Source organism: Cornus florida, unplaced genomic scaffold (assembly GCF_030987335.1).
Source record: "Cornus florida cultivar Cherokee Brave unplaced genomic scaffold, ASM3098733v1 CherokeeBrave_3.0.0_Hap2_Chr04, whole genome shotgun sequence".
NCBI lineage: Eukaryota > Viridiplantae > Streptophyta > Magnoliopsida > Cornales > Cornaceae > Cornus > Cornus florida.
The window spans coordinates 57,969,833-57,982,001 of record NW_026775574.1 but is presented as its reverse complement, the minus strand read 5'-3'; positions in this window follow the sequence as shown (position 1 = coordinate 57,982,001).

Sequence of the window (12,169 nt, the reverse complement as noted above, 5' to 3'; positions counted from 1 at the left end):
AAGTGTTGAAGAAAAAAACACTTTAAAAAAGATTTGCAGAAAATTAGCTAAGTATAGAAATGGGGATCGAGCACTGTCTTGAAAGCTTGAGCCCTATACCTGAAAGCTCGATCTCTGTCCTGAAAGCTCAAGCTCTGTCCCCAAAGCTTGACCCTGAGCCTGAAAGCTCGAGCTTTGCTATTAAGTCAGAATTTAAAGCTGCGGGATTTATTCTAATTCAGTCAAACTTCATCCCAGATGGCCCAGATTACCCTAGAAGACCTAAAAGCCATCAAACCCTTATTAGAAGTTAATTCTTCTATAAAAGGAGGCACAAGGCCACAGATCATCTATCTCTTTTCCTAGTTATTATTCTCTCAATTAGTGGCGGCTTTTAGGGTTTGAAGGTGGAGATTCCAAAAGGAGTTTTGGCAATCTATAGCGATGAAGACCACAACAACACAAATGATATCTTGCATCGTCATGAGTAGCTAATTCCTCTTTTAGGGCATTGATGTAACCCGAATCCGAATATTATGGTTTAATTGTTCTATACTTTGGGAATTTAACATATTATGTATTTTGATTGCATGATTATGGGTAATTGATTTAATTCAATTGGTTTTTAATAATTAAATAATTTTTGAATGATTAATACATTGTCTTAGATTTAATTATTCTTAAATTATATTCAACCTATTCTTAGTCTACGAGATTGGCGGCTAATAGCTTCTCGGATAATAAGAATAGATATCATATAATGATATTCAAACATTTTTTTGTGAATGAATGTTTTCATAGTCTATGCCTAGGGAAGACGAGTTATACTACAAAATTAGTTAGAAGTAGGTAGGTAAATAATTCGTGCCAACCGAAGATAGGTTATTATTAACTGAAATTCATGAAACATCTTTCTTTAAATCTGAATTAAATGAATGTTATTGAGTTTAATTCCATATGATACATAATTATTGAAATCCCAAGGTTAAACAGTGGACCATAGTATGAGTTCATGGTGAAGTCAATCTCTAAGTATTTCTTCTCTTGATCTTAATCATTTTATTCCATTTATTTTCTTTTATGTTATTGAATTGTATCACAACACAACAAATCAAATGTTCCTTCTAAATTAAAATAGCAATTAATTGAAGATTCGATAAACCCCCACAGTCTTTGAGGTTTGACACCCTTAAAATAGCCCTATCCTACAAGAATTCGTTCTATTGGGAGTGATAATTTATTATTGATATATGATCGGTTGGTCAATTAACATCAACCTTCGCAATAGCACGAATCATTGTAAAATAGGGCTATTGGTCGGGTAAGTCGAACCACAGGGACTACGCTAGTCTAATACAACCTAAATGTCTAGAATCATTCTTAGAATGATGAAGGGTGTATAGAGGTTTTGTTGGATGTCACTTAAGCTAGGAAATTAAAAGTGCATAAAACAATAAATTGCAAGAATTCAAGGGAGTGAAGTACAAGTAAAGAAGGCTAGAGAAATGAATCCACCTCCATCCCTATACACATGCTAGGTTAAGATTAATTTAAGGGGAAAACAACATATATGATAGTCATGATACATAACAATACTAGGTTGCTATAATATCCTTAAGAAGTTCATTTAATTAGAAAGGCAAGAATAAACCATCAAAGGTTCACATGATCAACTACCTAAACTAAAATGTAGCTTAGAACATGCTTACTAAGCCAAGGATTATCAAGCCCTAATTTAAATGGTGAATGCACATAAAGCTAAGAATCAAGTATAGCCCATCAAAGGGAAACCCTAAGCCATGAACTATCTAGGTTCTCCAACTCCATGCCATTAAAACCATTCCATGATCTAACTTCCATTGTCACCATGGAAGTGCAAGCAATATGATTAAGAAAGGCAACCATCCAAGACAAGATGAATAACTCACAATAATCATTTAAAACATTCAACATTCATTACAACAAAAATGAGGCTCTTGACCATGGAAAGACTATCAAAAATACATTGTAATCCCCAAAAATAAACTATACTAACACATGCTTACAAGGGAGGGGTTTCATCACCTCCCTAGATGAGGTTTAGTTACCCATTGGTGAGCTAGAAGAAGGAAGAAGCATCATCCTCATCTCCATTTTCGAGCTCCTACTGTAGCACTCAAGAACACCCTCTCCTTGCTCTCTTCTCTCTCCTTTTCTCTTGCTCAAGATAAAGCTTAATGATATATGTGGCCTTTGGGTAGCCTTTTATGCTCCAACCATACCCTCTCTCCTCCAAGGGACACCTCCAACCACTTCATAAAGAGGGAAGATGGCATTGAGGAATCCAATGTGCAAGTGGGCTGAAATGAGCCATTTCCGAAGGGCATTCTGCCTGATTTTCGAGCGCACGCTTGGTGACTTCGAGCACTCTAACTTAGTGCAATGTGTAACATGCTCCTCTTGCTCAGTGCTGACCTATTTTGGGAAAACTGCTATAACTTTGTGCCCCGAACTCCGAATGACGATCTGTTTGAAGCTTTAGAGAGCTGATTCAGTGCTTTAAAAACTTCATGTTTTGATGAAGACCCAAATCTCAAGTCTGGTTGGTCGAAAATGGGGAGAAAGGCAGTACATCAGTGCTGCCAGGCAGTTCTGCGCACCTCTGTTGTGAAGATCATAACTCTCTGCTCCGAACTCCGAATGATGAACCACTTGAAGCTTTGGAAAGCTGATTCAGAGCTCTAAATCTTTCATGTTATGAAGGAAGTCCAGATCTCGAGTTTGGAAGGTCAAAATGGCAAGCAAAGACCAGGCTCTACTGCTGCCAGAATTCAGCATTGGCACCCTTTTGTTGCTCAAGACTCCACAAGGCCTTATTCTTGTTCCATTTTGGCCAATGAACCTGAAAATGCATAAAAACATAGAATTGGAGTTAATCTACATAAAATAATTAATAACTGGACTTTGTTAATGTAATTTAGGGCGCTTGAATATACATTATTCGGCGCTCATCACACCCCCAAACTTACATTTTGCTAGTCCCTTAGCAAAACTACAATGAAAAACATAAAGAAAAGACAACCATGGGCATGCTACTACAAAAAATATTCTCCATGGTAAAATGAGATAGATACATAGCTCAAATACAACTTGAAACAGACAAAAACTAGAGATGGGGTCATTGGGAAAACTACCTTGCATATATGAAGCATTGATACAAAAATTGGCTACATACATTTCCACATACATGCATCAACATCAAAGTCTATATAAATAACTCAATTATCATCTCTTGAATGGAAATCAACTCTAGCTTCAGTGAAAGTGAATTGGATTCTCAACATGCGGCTTTTACTTTTTTTTCCAATTCCAAGGTACAAGTTTTCAAGTCAATGAATTCCCTTTTACATGAAGTCCCTAAGGCATGATTTTATTTTCAAGACAACTTTTGTTGCTTGTTAACAATTTATTTCAACACATAAGCGAAACATAGAATGGTTGTGCAATGCTGAAGTCCCTTAAGCTTTCTAACCAACCCTTGTAGCAAGCGTTAGGCCAACAACTCCCAAACCAGATGGCTTTAGGGTGCTAAGTGTAGAGACACTCCTAGGGCTTAATAGCTCGAGCTGGAAAGGCTACGAACTCCAACGAACCATGTTTATTACTAGTTTAAATTTTTTTTTTTTTTGAATGACCGTGCAATGTTTAAGTCCCTTAAGCTTTCTAACCAACCCTTGTAGCAAGCGTTAGGCCAACAACTCCCAAACCAGATGGCTTTAGGGTGCTAAGTGTAGAGACACTCCTAGGGCTTAATAGCTCGAGCTGGAAAGGCTACGAACGTCAACTGGTCATTATTATTATTATTATTATTATTATTATTATTTTTTTTTTTTTTTTTTTTTTTTTTTTTTTTTTTTTTTTTTTTTGAATAAACATGCCAAAGGTATCCATCTATCAGGTTCATCAAATCAGATTAACTAGGCCAAGGTCAAGGTCAATCAAGTTGCATGCCTCACAGTTAAGTTTCCAATGTGCATCTGTGCATTGTGAAGCTTATAAGAGTGTAAATCCAGCAAGAATCTAATTGAGGCATTTATACAGACTACATTGTATTTACATGATCATTTCAACTCAAATTTTTCTTTATTTTCAAAATTTTTCAATTGCTTCTATACACAAGGTATTAAACATATGTTTCATCTCCGACAAGTGTCAAGTTATACTATCATTGCTTTAGCAAAAATTATGGAACCAAAAATATGCCAAGAATGCTTGATGCACCCCCAAACTTAAACGACACAGTGTCCTCAATGTGGACATGGATGCAAGTGAGAGACAAAAATGACAACGAGTACAAAAGGAACAACAATACCCGGGGGAGGGAATGGCATTTGGAGACAAAAACCCCCAAACTTGAACCGGACTGCGCAACCTGGAAAGCAATATGAAGAACCAAAAGAAACAACCACAAACATATTAATAGCACAAGCATAAAGACAGAAAACGAATGTATCGAAAATTAACAGAACATAAAGAACTTGCATTGCATAAAGAGTTTACATGATGACAAAAAGAACTGTACAGGGATCATGTCGACCAGAGTAACCTATACATAGCAAATTCTTACAGTTTAAAAGGAAAACAAAATATACAAGAGAAATAGGTACAGATGAAACAAAAGAGAAGGTCCACACGCGCAACAAGCTACTGGCCAGAAGGTAAACGGGCGAGGATGGAATGGAGGAGAGATTGAGTCTTACGCCGTTCAGCGGAAGCCAAACGACGGTCCTCAGCGGCGACACGGCGGTCTTCAGCAGCAAGACGACGATCTTCCTCAGCACGTGAAGAAGACTCACACAGAGCCTGAGTGCACGCGGACAAAGAATGCTCAAAACGATCTAGTCGCGCATGAATACCGGCAATGGAAGCTCGGATGAAAGCCTGGTCCTGGTGAGAGTCGACCGAAGGCTCTATCGTCGCAGTGGCTGCGGCGGTGGAAACTGCCTCAGAAGGAGGAGGAGGTGGAGCGTGGATGAACAGGGGGGCAGGAGGCGGAGGGGTACTAGAATGGCTCAGAACATTGATCCACCGGCGCTGGGTAAAAATTTTGATTTTGTCGCCTCTTGGTTCGTGGGGAGGAACAACGAAACCCTTGTGCTGAAGGAGTCGAGTGATGAAAAACGGCAAAGGCAATTTCCGATTTTCAACTCGCGGAGCCCGTGCATTATGAGCATCATGCCAAAACTTCATAAAGGTGGACCAAATGAGCTCTGGGATGGAGAACCATTGGCCTTGGTCCATGGCATATAAGGCTTGCAGAAAGAGGCCCCGACGCTCGGTGCTGTGCACCAAAGGGCAAACATTGTGCTTGAAGACAGTGTCAATGAACCATAGGCGTTCCGGAAGATTGGTTTTGCGGATAAAAGACCGGGGCCGAGTAGGATCGTCACTAGGGCAAATGGCAGCGGCAATCTGCGCCACCGTTAATGTATCCGGCTCCTCATATAAAGGGAGATTCTCACGATTGACAATGTCATCGGGGCACTCAATGGGGCAACCAGAAACCTGAATGATGTCAGTCATAGTGAAAGCATAGGCGGTGCCGTCAATGGATGTAGTGAGAGAAATGGGTGGCTCTTCAGGGCACTGGAGATTCTGGTAGAAGAGGCGCACTACACGGGGGTAGGCAACCCTGGCAAGGGGTGCGCAAATGTGCTGCAGACGCCGGTTAGTCAGTTCGGCGACAGCCCACGAAGTTGTGGGTAGAATGTCAAAGGCATCCGTGAGCGGAAATGAGAGTTCGTAGTTGAGTTGTTTGCGATCCCAAGGATCACGTGGTCGCTCACGAGTGACAGCACGGGCACCTGAAGAGGGTCGAGGAGGGCGAGAAGGACCGGCACGAGACATTTAGAGAGGTGGACTTGGTTGAGGAATTTCAGCGAACACCTGGCGTGCACCATAAAAAGGAGAAGAGGAAAGTGAGTGGGATGGAGGAGCAAACCCAAAATTTTTAACAAGGAAACAAGCACTAGCATTGACAAAGCAACAACAAATCATCAACAAAACCAAACTCCAACATTACTAGCCCATCCTCCGTGTAAAACACCATGAATGAACAAAGGAAAAGAAAAACAAATGAAGAGGACACAGACCTGAATTTCAGTGTATCCGAGAGCAAGAAAAAAGGCAGGAAGAGGGAAGTGAGATGATGGGGTGGTGGGAATGAGAGAGAGAAGGGGTGGGTTGGTTTAGGTGTTGATGATGTGGGTGGAGAAAATGGTTGAGGTGGGTGAGGTTGAAGAGAGAAAACCGAGAGGGGCATGCATGGGGTGGTTCATGCATTGTGGGTGTTGGAAAGTGAGAAACCTAGAGATGGTAAGGGTGGATGATGGGAGATGAGGGAAGATTGAGGTGCATGCATGGGGCTTGCATGCAAGGGGAGTAAGGTGGTTGTGGGGATGGTGCCGAGAGGGGTGAGTGAGAGTGAGGGGGTTTGGTTTTAAAAGAGAGAGAGAGAGAGGCTGGGTTCGAGCACTCGAAGGCCCACTTCGAGTGCTCGAAATGGGGGCAGAGAGTTGGGTGAGGGGCTCGGGTGTGTGAAGGGGAGTTCGAGCACTCGAGGCTGGGTCTTCGAGTGCTCGAAGTTTGAGCAGTGTGAGGGTTTGAGGTTGGTTGTGAAGGTTGGTTGGGATGGTTGGTAGGAGGGTGGTGAGGGGTGGAGGCCGAGAGGTGGTAGGGGTGCAGGGTGTTGGAGGGTGTGTTGTTGAGAGAGAGAGAATGTGGGTTTGAGAGGTGGCATGCATGCATGGACGTGCATGCATGCATGCATGGTGGGGATGTATGGTTTGGTTTGGGAAGAGAGAGAGAGGGGAAGGTTGGTGTGCATGGTGTGAGATAGAGTTGAGGGTTTGCATGCAGGGTGTGGTTTGCATGGGATGGCTGCGAGGGCTTGGGATTGAGTGAGCTGAAAGCTGAACATGGTTGGTGGGTTTTGAATGGTGGTGAGGTATGGTTTAGAGAGAGATGGTGGGTGGATGGGGTTGTCTGCAGAGATGCCGAGAGGAGGTGGATGGTTTGGGTTGTGGTGCGTTGGGTTGAGGAGAGAGATAGGAGTTGAGGTTGGAGTTGCTGCTTGCATGGTTCTATGTGTGCGAGGTGGTGAGGTGGTGCAAGGTGTTGTGCATGGTTCTATGGGTTGCAGAGAGGTGGGATGATGTTGGTTAGGGTGGGAAGGGTGGTTGTGGGAGGGGTGATGAGGTGAGAGGGGTGGCATGCACGCAGGGTGGTGGAGGTTGAGAGGTTTGCTGAGTGGGATGGAGTCTTCGAGCACTCGCAAGGGGGAGGGCGAGTGCTCTGCATGGAGACAGCAGGCTCGAGTGGGTTGCATAGGGAGTTCGAGCACTCGGAAGAGGAAGCTCGAGTGCTCGAAATGAGAGCAGTGAGTTGGCCAAGCAAATGGTGAAGCTTCGAGCACGCGAAGCTTGGGCTACGAGTGCTCGATTCTGAGGCAGTAGCATGCAGCTGCGGAAGATGGGCTAAAAAGCTTAGAGCACTCCAACTGGGAGCTAGAATGCTCTAAATGAAGGCAGCAGGCTCATGATTTGTGGTGCTTGAACCTTGAATGGAGCTTGAAGGCTGTTGCATGGCCATGCATGAGCTTGCATGGATGGAAAAAAATGCATGGAAAAAATTTTTCTGGAAATTTTTCATGGAAATGTTTTTCTTTACTGATGCATGCATGAATTTAAATTGCATGGAAAAATTTACAACTTTTACAACATCACACAAAGCTTGAATGCAATTTCTGAAGAAAAATTTTTTTAAACGTTGCAAATTCATTCCATTCCAATGCATGGATGAAATTTTTTTTTTTTTTTTTTTTTTTTAACTTTGCACTGCACACAATGCATGGATGAGTTTAAGAAAATTTTCAAGCTTTTGGCAACATGATGCAAAAGGGATAGAATTCTCAAAAATGAAAATTTTAAGCATAGAGAATTTTTGAAAATTTGCATGTCAGTCCTAAATTCAAGGCATGCATGGAAAATTTGAAACTTGACACATTATTCCAATCCAATGCATGGATGGATTTTTAGAAAAAGTTGGAAAACTTTTCAACTTCTTTCTAATGCATGGATCAAATTGGAAATTTTTTCAAAATGTAACACCTCTCCAATGCATGGATAGAAAATTTGTGGAAAAATTGTCAAATTGCTCAACATTTCTAATGCCTGGATGAAAATTTTTCAAACCTTGCAGCTTCTCTCTAATGCATGAAAATTTTTTGAGGAACCATGATTCAACAATGCATTGAAAAGGAGAGGTTGGGCACATGAGTTGCATGCCATAGGTCCTATGAAATTGTTCAAAAGCGATAGAAATTTCCGGGAATGAAAATTAGAGTTAAGAAGGTCTAAGAGGCCAGTCTAAAATTGCGAAACACAACTGAAGACCATTTTAGAAAAATCAAATTTTTGGCTTATCGAAACCATTTCCCAGAAAATTTCAAGGCACGAGCAATTTAAGAAGGTAGGGAAGCTTGGAACATCGAAAGAATTTCTTCCCTTGCTTTGCTAAATTTAATGTCGATAGCTAGACCAAGCTAGAGCAGGCACTATTCCTCATAAATGGGATCCGTCAAGGGGACTTCCTCAACTTTTCGGGTTAGAATTGTGCTGTCAATGCAAGGCTTAAGCCTTTGGCCATTTACCTTGAAGAGTGATCCACTTGCAGGATCATGAAGTTCGATTGCTCCATGAGGAAAGACGGTAGTGACAATGTATGGACCATCCCATCTTGACCGGAGTTTACCGGGAAAGAGTTTCAAGCGGGAATTGAAAAGCCAGACCTTCTGTCCCGGGGCAAAAGACTTTTTGACGATGTGCTTGTCATGGAAAGCTTTAGTCTTTGCCTTGTAAATTTTTGCATTTTCATACGCGTCATTACGCAATTCCTCAAGTTCATTCAATTGCAACGCACGATTAGAGCCGGCTTGTTTGAGATCAAAATTGAACCTTTTTACGGCCCAATAAGCACGGTGCTCTAATTCTACCGGGAGATGACATGCTTTGCCAAAGACAAGTCGATATGGTGACATGCCAATGGGTGTCTTATAAGCTGTCCGGTAAGCCCAAAGTGCATCGTTTAGCCGTAATGACCAATCTTTGCGATCCGGTCTAACCGTTTTTTCTAGAATGTGCTTAATCTCCCGGTTAGAAATCTCTACTTGACCACTCGTTTGAGGGTGGTAAGGTGTAGCAACCTTATGAATGACTGAATACTTAGCAAGGACGGATTTGAGATAACGATTTCGGAAATGAGATCCGCCATCACTAATGATTGCTCGGGGTGTACCAAAACGACTAAAGATGTGAGATTGAATGAAATGGATCACGACTTTATGATCATCGGTTTTGGTAGCCGCGGCTTCAACCCATTTAGACACATAATCCACCGCTACAAGGATGTACTCATAGCCATAAGAAGATGGAAATGGTCCCATGAAGTCAATCCCCCACACATCAAAAATTTCAACAATTAAAATGTTGGTGAGGGGCATCATGTCTCTTCGGGACATGGATCCAAGTTTTTGACATCGTTCACACGATTTGCAAAAATTGTATGCATCCCGGAACAAGGTAGGCCAAAAGAATCCGCTTTGAAGGATTTTGTTAGCGGTCTTTTTGGCACTGAAATGGCCTCCACAAGCAAGAGTATGGCAAAAATTTAAAATGCTTGTGGCCTCGGTTTCAGGAATACATCGCCGGATGATTTGGTCCGGGCAATACTTGAATAATTCCGGATCTTCCCAAAAGAAATGCTTGACTTGGGAGAAAAACCGGTCCCTCTCTTGTTTGGACCAATGAGCTGGAATTTTGCCAACCGCAAGATAATTGACAATATCCGCAAACCACGGAAGAGTAGAATGTGAAACTTGAAGAAGTTGCTCATCCGGAAAGGAATCACGGATGGCTGCAAATTCCGAAGATTTCTCAATAAGTAAGCGAGAGAGATGATCGGCGACCACATTGTCGGTCCCTTTTTTGTCCCGGATGTCCATGTCAAACTCTTGAAGTAAGAGGATCCATCGAATCAAGCGGGGTTTTGTCTCTTTTTTCGCTAACAAATGCCTAAGGGCGGCATGATCTGAAAAGACGATGACCTTGGAGCCAAGAAGATAGGAGCGAAATTTATCCAAGGCGTACACCACAGCTAGCAATTCTTTTTCAGTGGTGGTGTAGTTCAATTGGGCATCACAGAGAGTTTTGCTAGCATAATAAATGACATGCGGAAGTTTATCCACACGTTGGCCCAAAACCGCCCCTAATGCATAATCGGATGCATCACACATGATCTCAAAGGGAAGAGACCAATTAGGGGGTTTCATGATCGGGGCAGAGGAGAGGAGAATGCGAAGTTTGATGAAAGCTTCCATGCAAGCGTCATCAAAATTGAACGGAACATCCTTGGCTAAGAGATTACACAAGGGCCGTGAGATTTTGCTAAAATCTTTGATGAAGCGACGATAGAATCCGGCATGGCCAAGAAAAGAACGGATTTGACGGACGGAATTCGGAGGAGGAAGATTAGAGATTAACTCAACTTTTGCCTTGTCTACCTCGATTCCCCGCTTAGAAATGACATGTCCTAAAACAATGCCTTCTTGGACCATAAAATGGCTTTTCTCCCAACTTAGAATGAGATTCGTCTCTTTGCATCTTTGGAGCACAAGAGATAAATTTTTGAGACACGAGTCAAAGGAGGAGCCAAATACGGAAAAGTCATCCATGAAAACTTCCAAGAACCTTTCAACCATATCGGAGAATATGGACATCATGCACCTTTGGAACGTTGCCGGTGCATTGCATAGACCAAAAGGCATGCGTCGATAGGCAAAAGTACCAAAGGGACATGTGAATGTTGTTTTCTCTTGATCTTGGGGGGCGATGGCCACTTGGTTATAGCCGGAATAACCATCAAGAAAACAATAGAAGCTTTGGCCGGCTAACCTTTCAAGGATTTGATCAATAAATGGGAGCGGGAAATGATCCTTCCTAGTTGATGAGTTGAGTTTACGATAGTCAATGCACACACGCCACCCGGTGGTGGTTCGTTGTGGCACGAGCTCGCCCGCTGAATTTTCAACAACGGTGAGCCCGGATTTCTTGGGGACAACTTGTGTGGGGCTCACCCACTTGCTATCAGAGATAGGATAGATGATTCCCGCATCTAGCAATTTGATCACCTCTTTCATGACCACTTCCTTCATGTTTGGATTTAACCGGCGCTGGACCTCTCTAGTAGGCTTGGCGTCATCCTCCATATGAATGCGGTGCATACAAATGGAGGGGTCAATTCCTTTCAAATCTGCCACTGTCCAACCAATAGCTTCTTTATGCTCTTGGAGCACCGCTAAAAGGTTGGTCTCTTGGTCTTTTTGAAGGTCCGAGGCAATAATGACCGGAAGGGTTTGCTTTGGACCAAGGAACACATACTTGAGATGGGCCGGGAGCGGCTTAAGCTCAAGTTGTGGCGGAGATAACAATGATGGGACCGGAGGAGTGGTGGAAAGTTGGGGAAGTGGTTCTTTTGGAATTTTCCAAGGAGGTACATCCATGATAGCATTAATATCAAGCAAGGAATTGACTTCTTGAATGGCTTGATCAACATCAAAGTTTGAGAAGTCAAAATGAGACATGCAAGTTTCAAGGGGATCTTTGCTTAGGATGAAGGGGAGAGATTCTTCGACCACTTCATCAATGACATCCACAAGAAAACAATCATCCTCATTGGAGGGATGTTGAGTGGCATGAAAGATGTGGAGTTTGACTTGCATGTTTCCAAAAGCAATGTCCATCACCCCGGTTCTGCAATTAATTGATGCATTAGCCGTAGCCAAAAATGGTCTACCAAGGATCACGGGAATGTGCTTTTTTGGGTCATGGACTGGTTCCGTATCAAGAACCACAAAATCTACCGGGAAGTAGAATTTGTCCACTTTGATGATGACGTCCTCAAGAATACCTCGTGGATGCTTGACCGATCTATCGGCAAGTTGCAAAACCACGGAAGTCGGCTTAAGATCGCCCAAACCAAGTTGTAGGTAGACCGAGTATGGAATTAAATTCACACTAGCTCCTAAGTCAAGGAGGGCCCTCTCGATTTTGCTGTCACCAATGACGCACGAGATTGTGGGGGCACCCGGATCCTT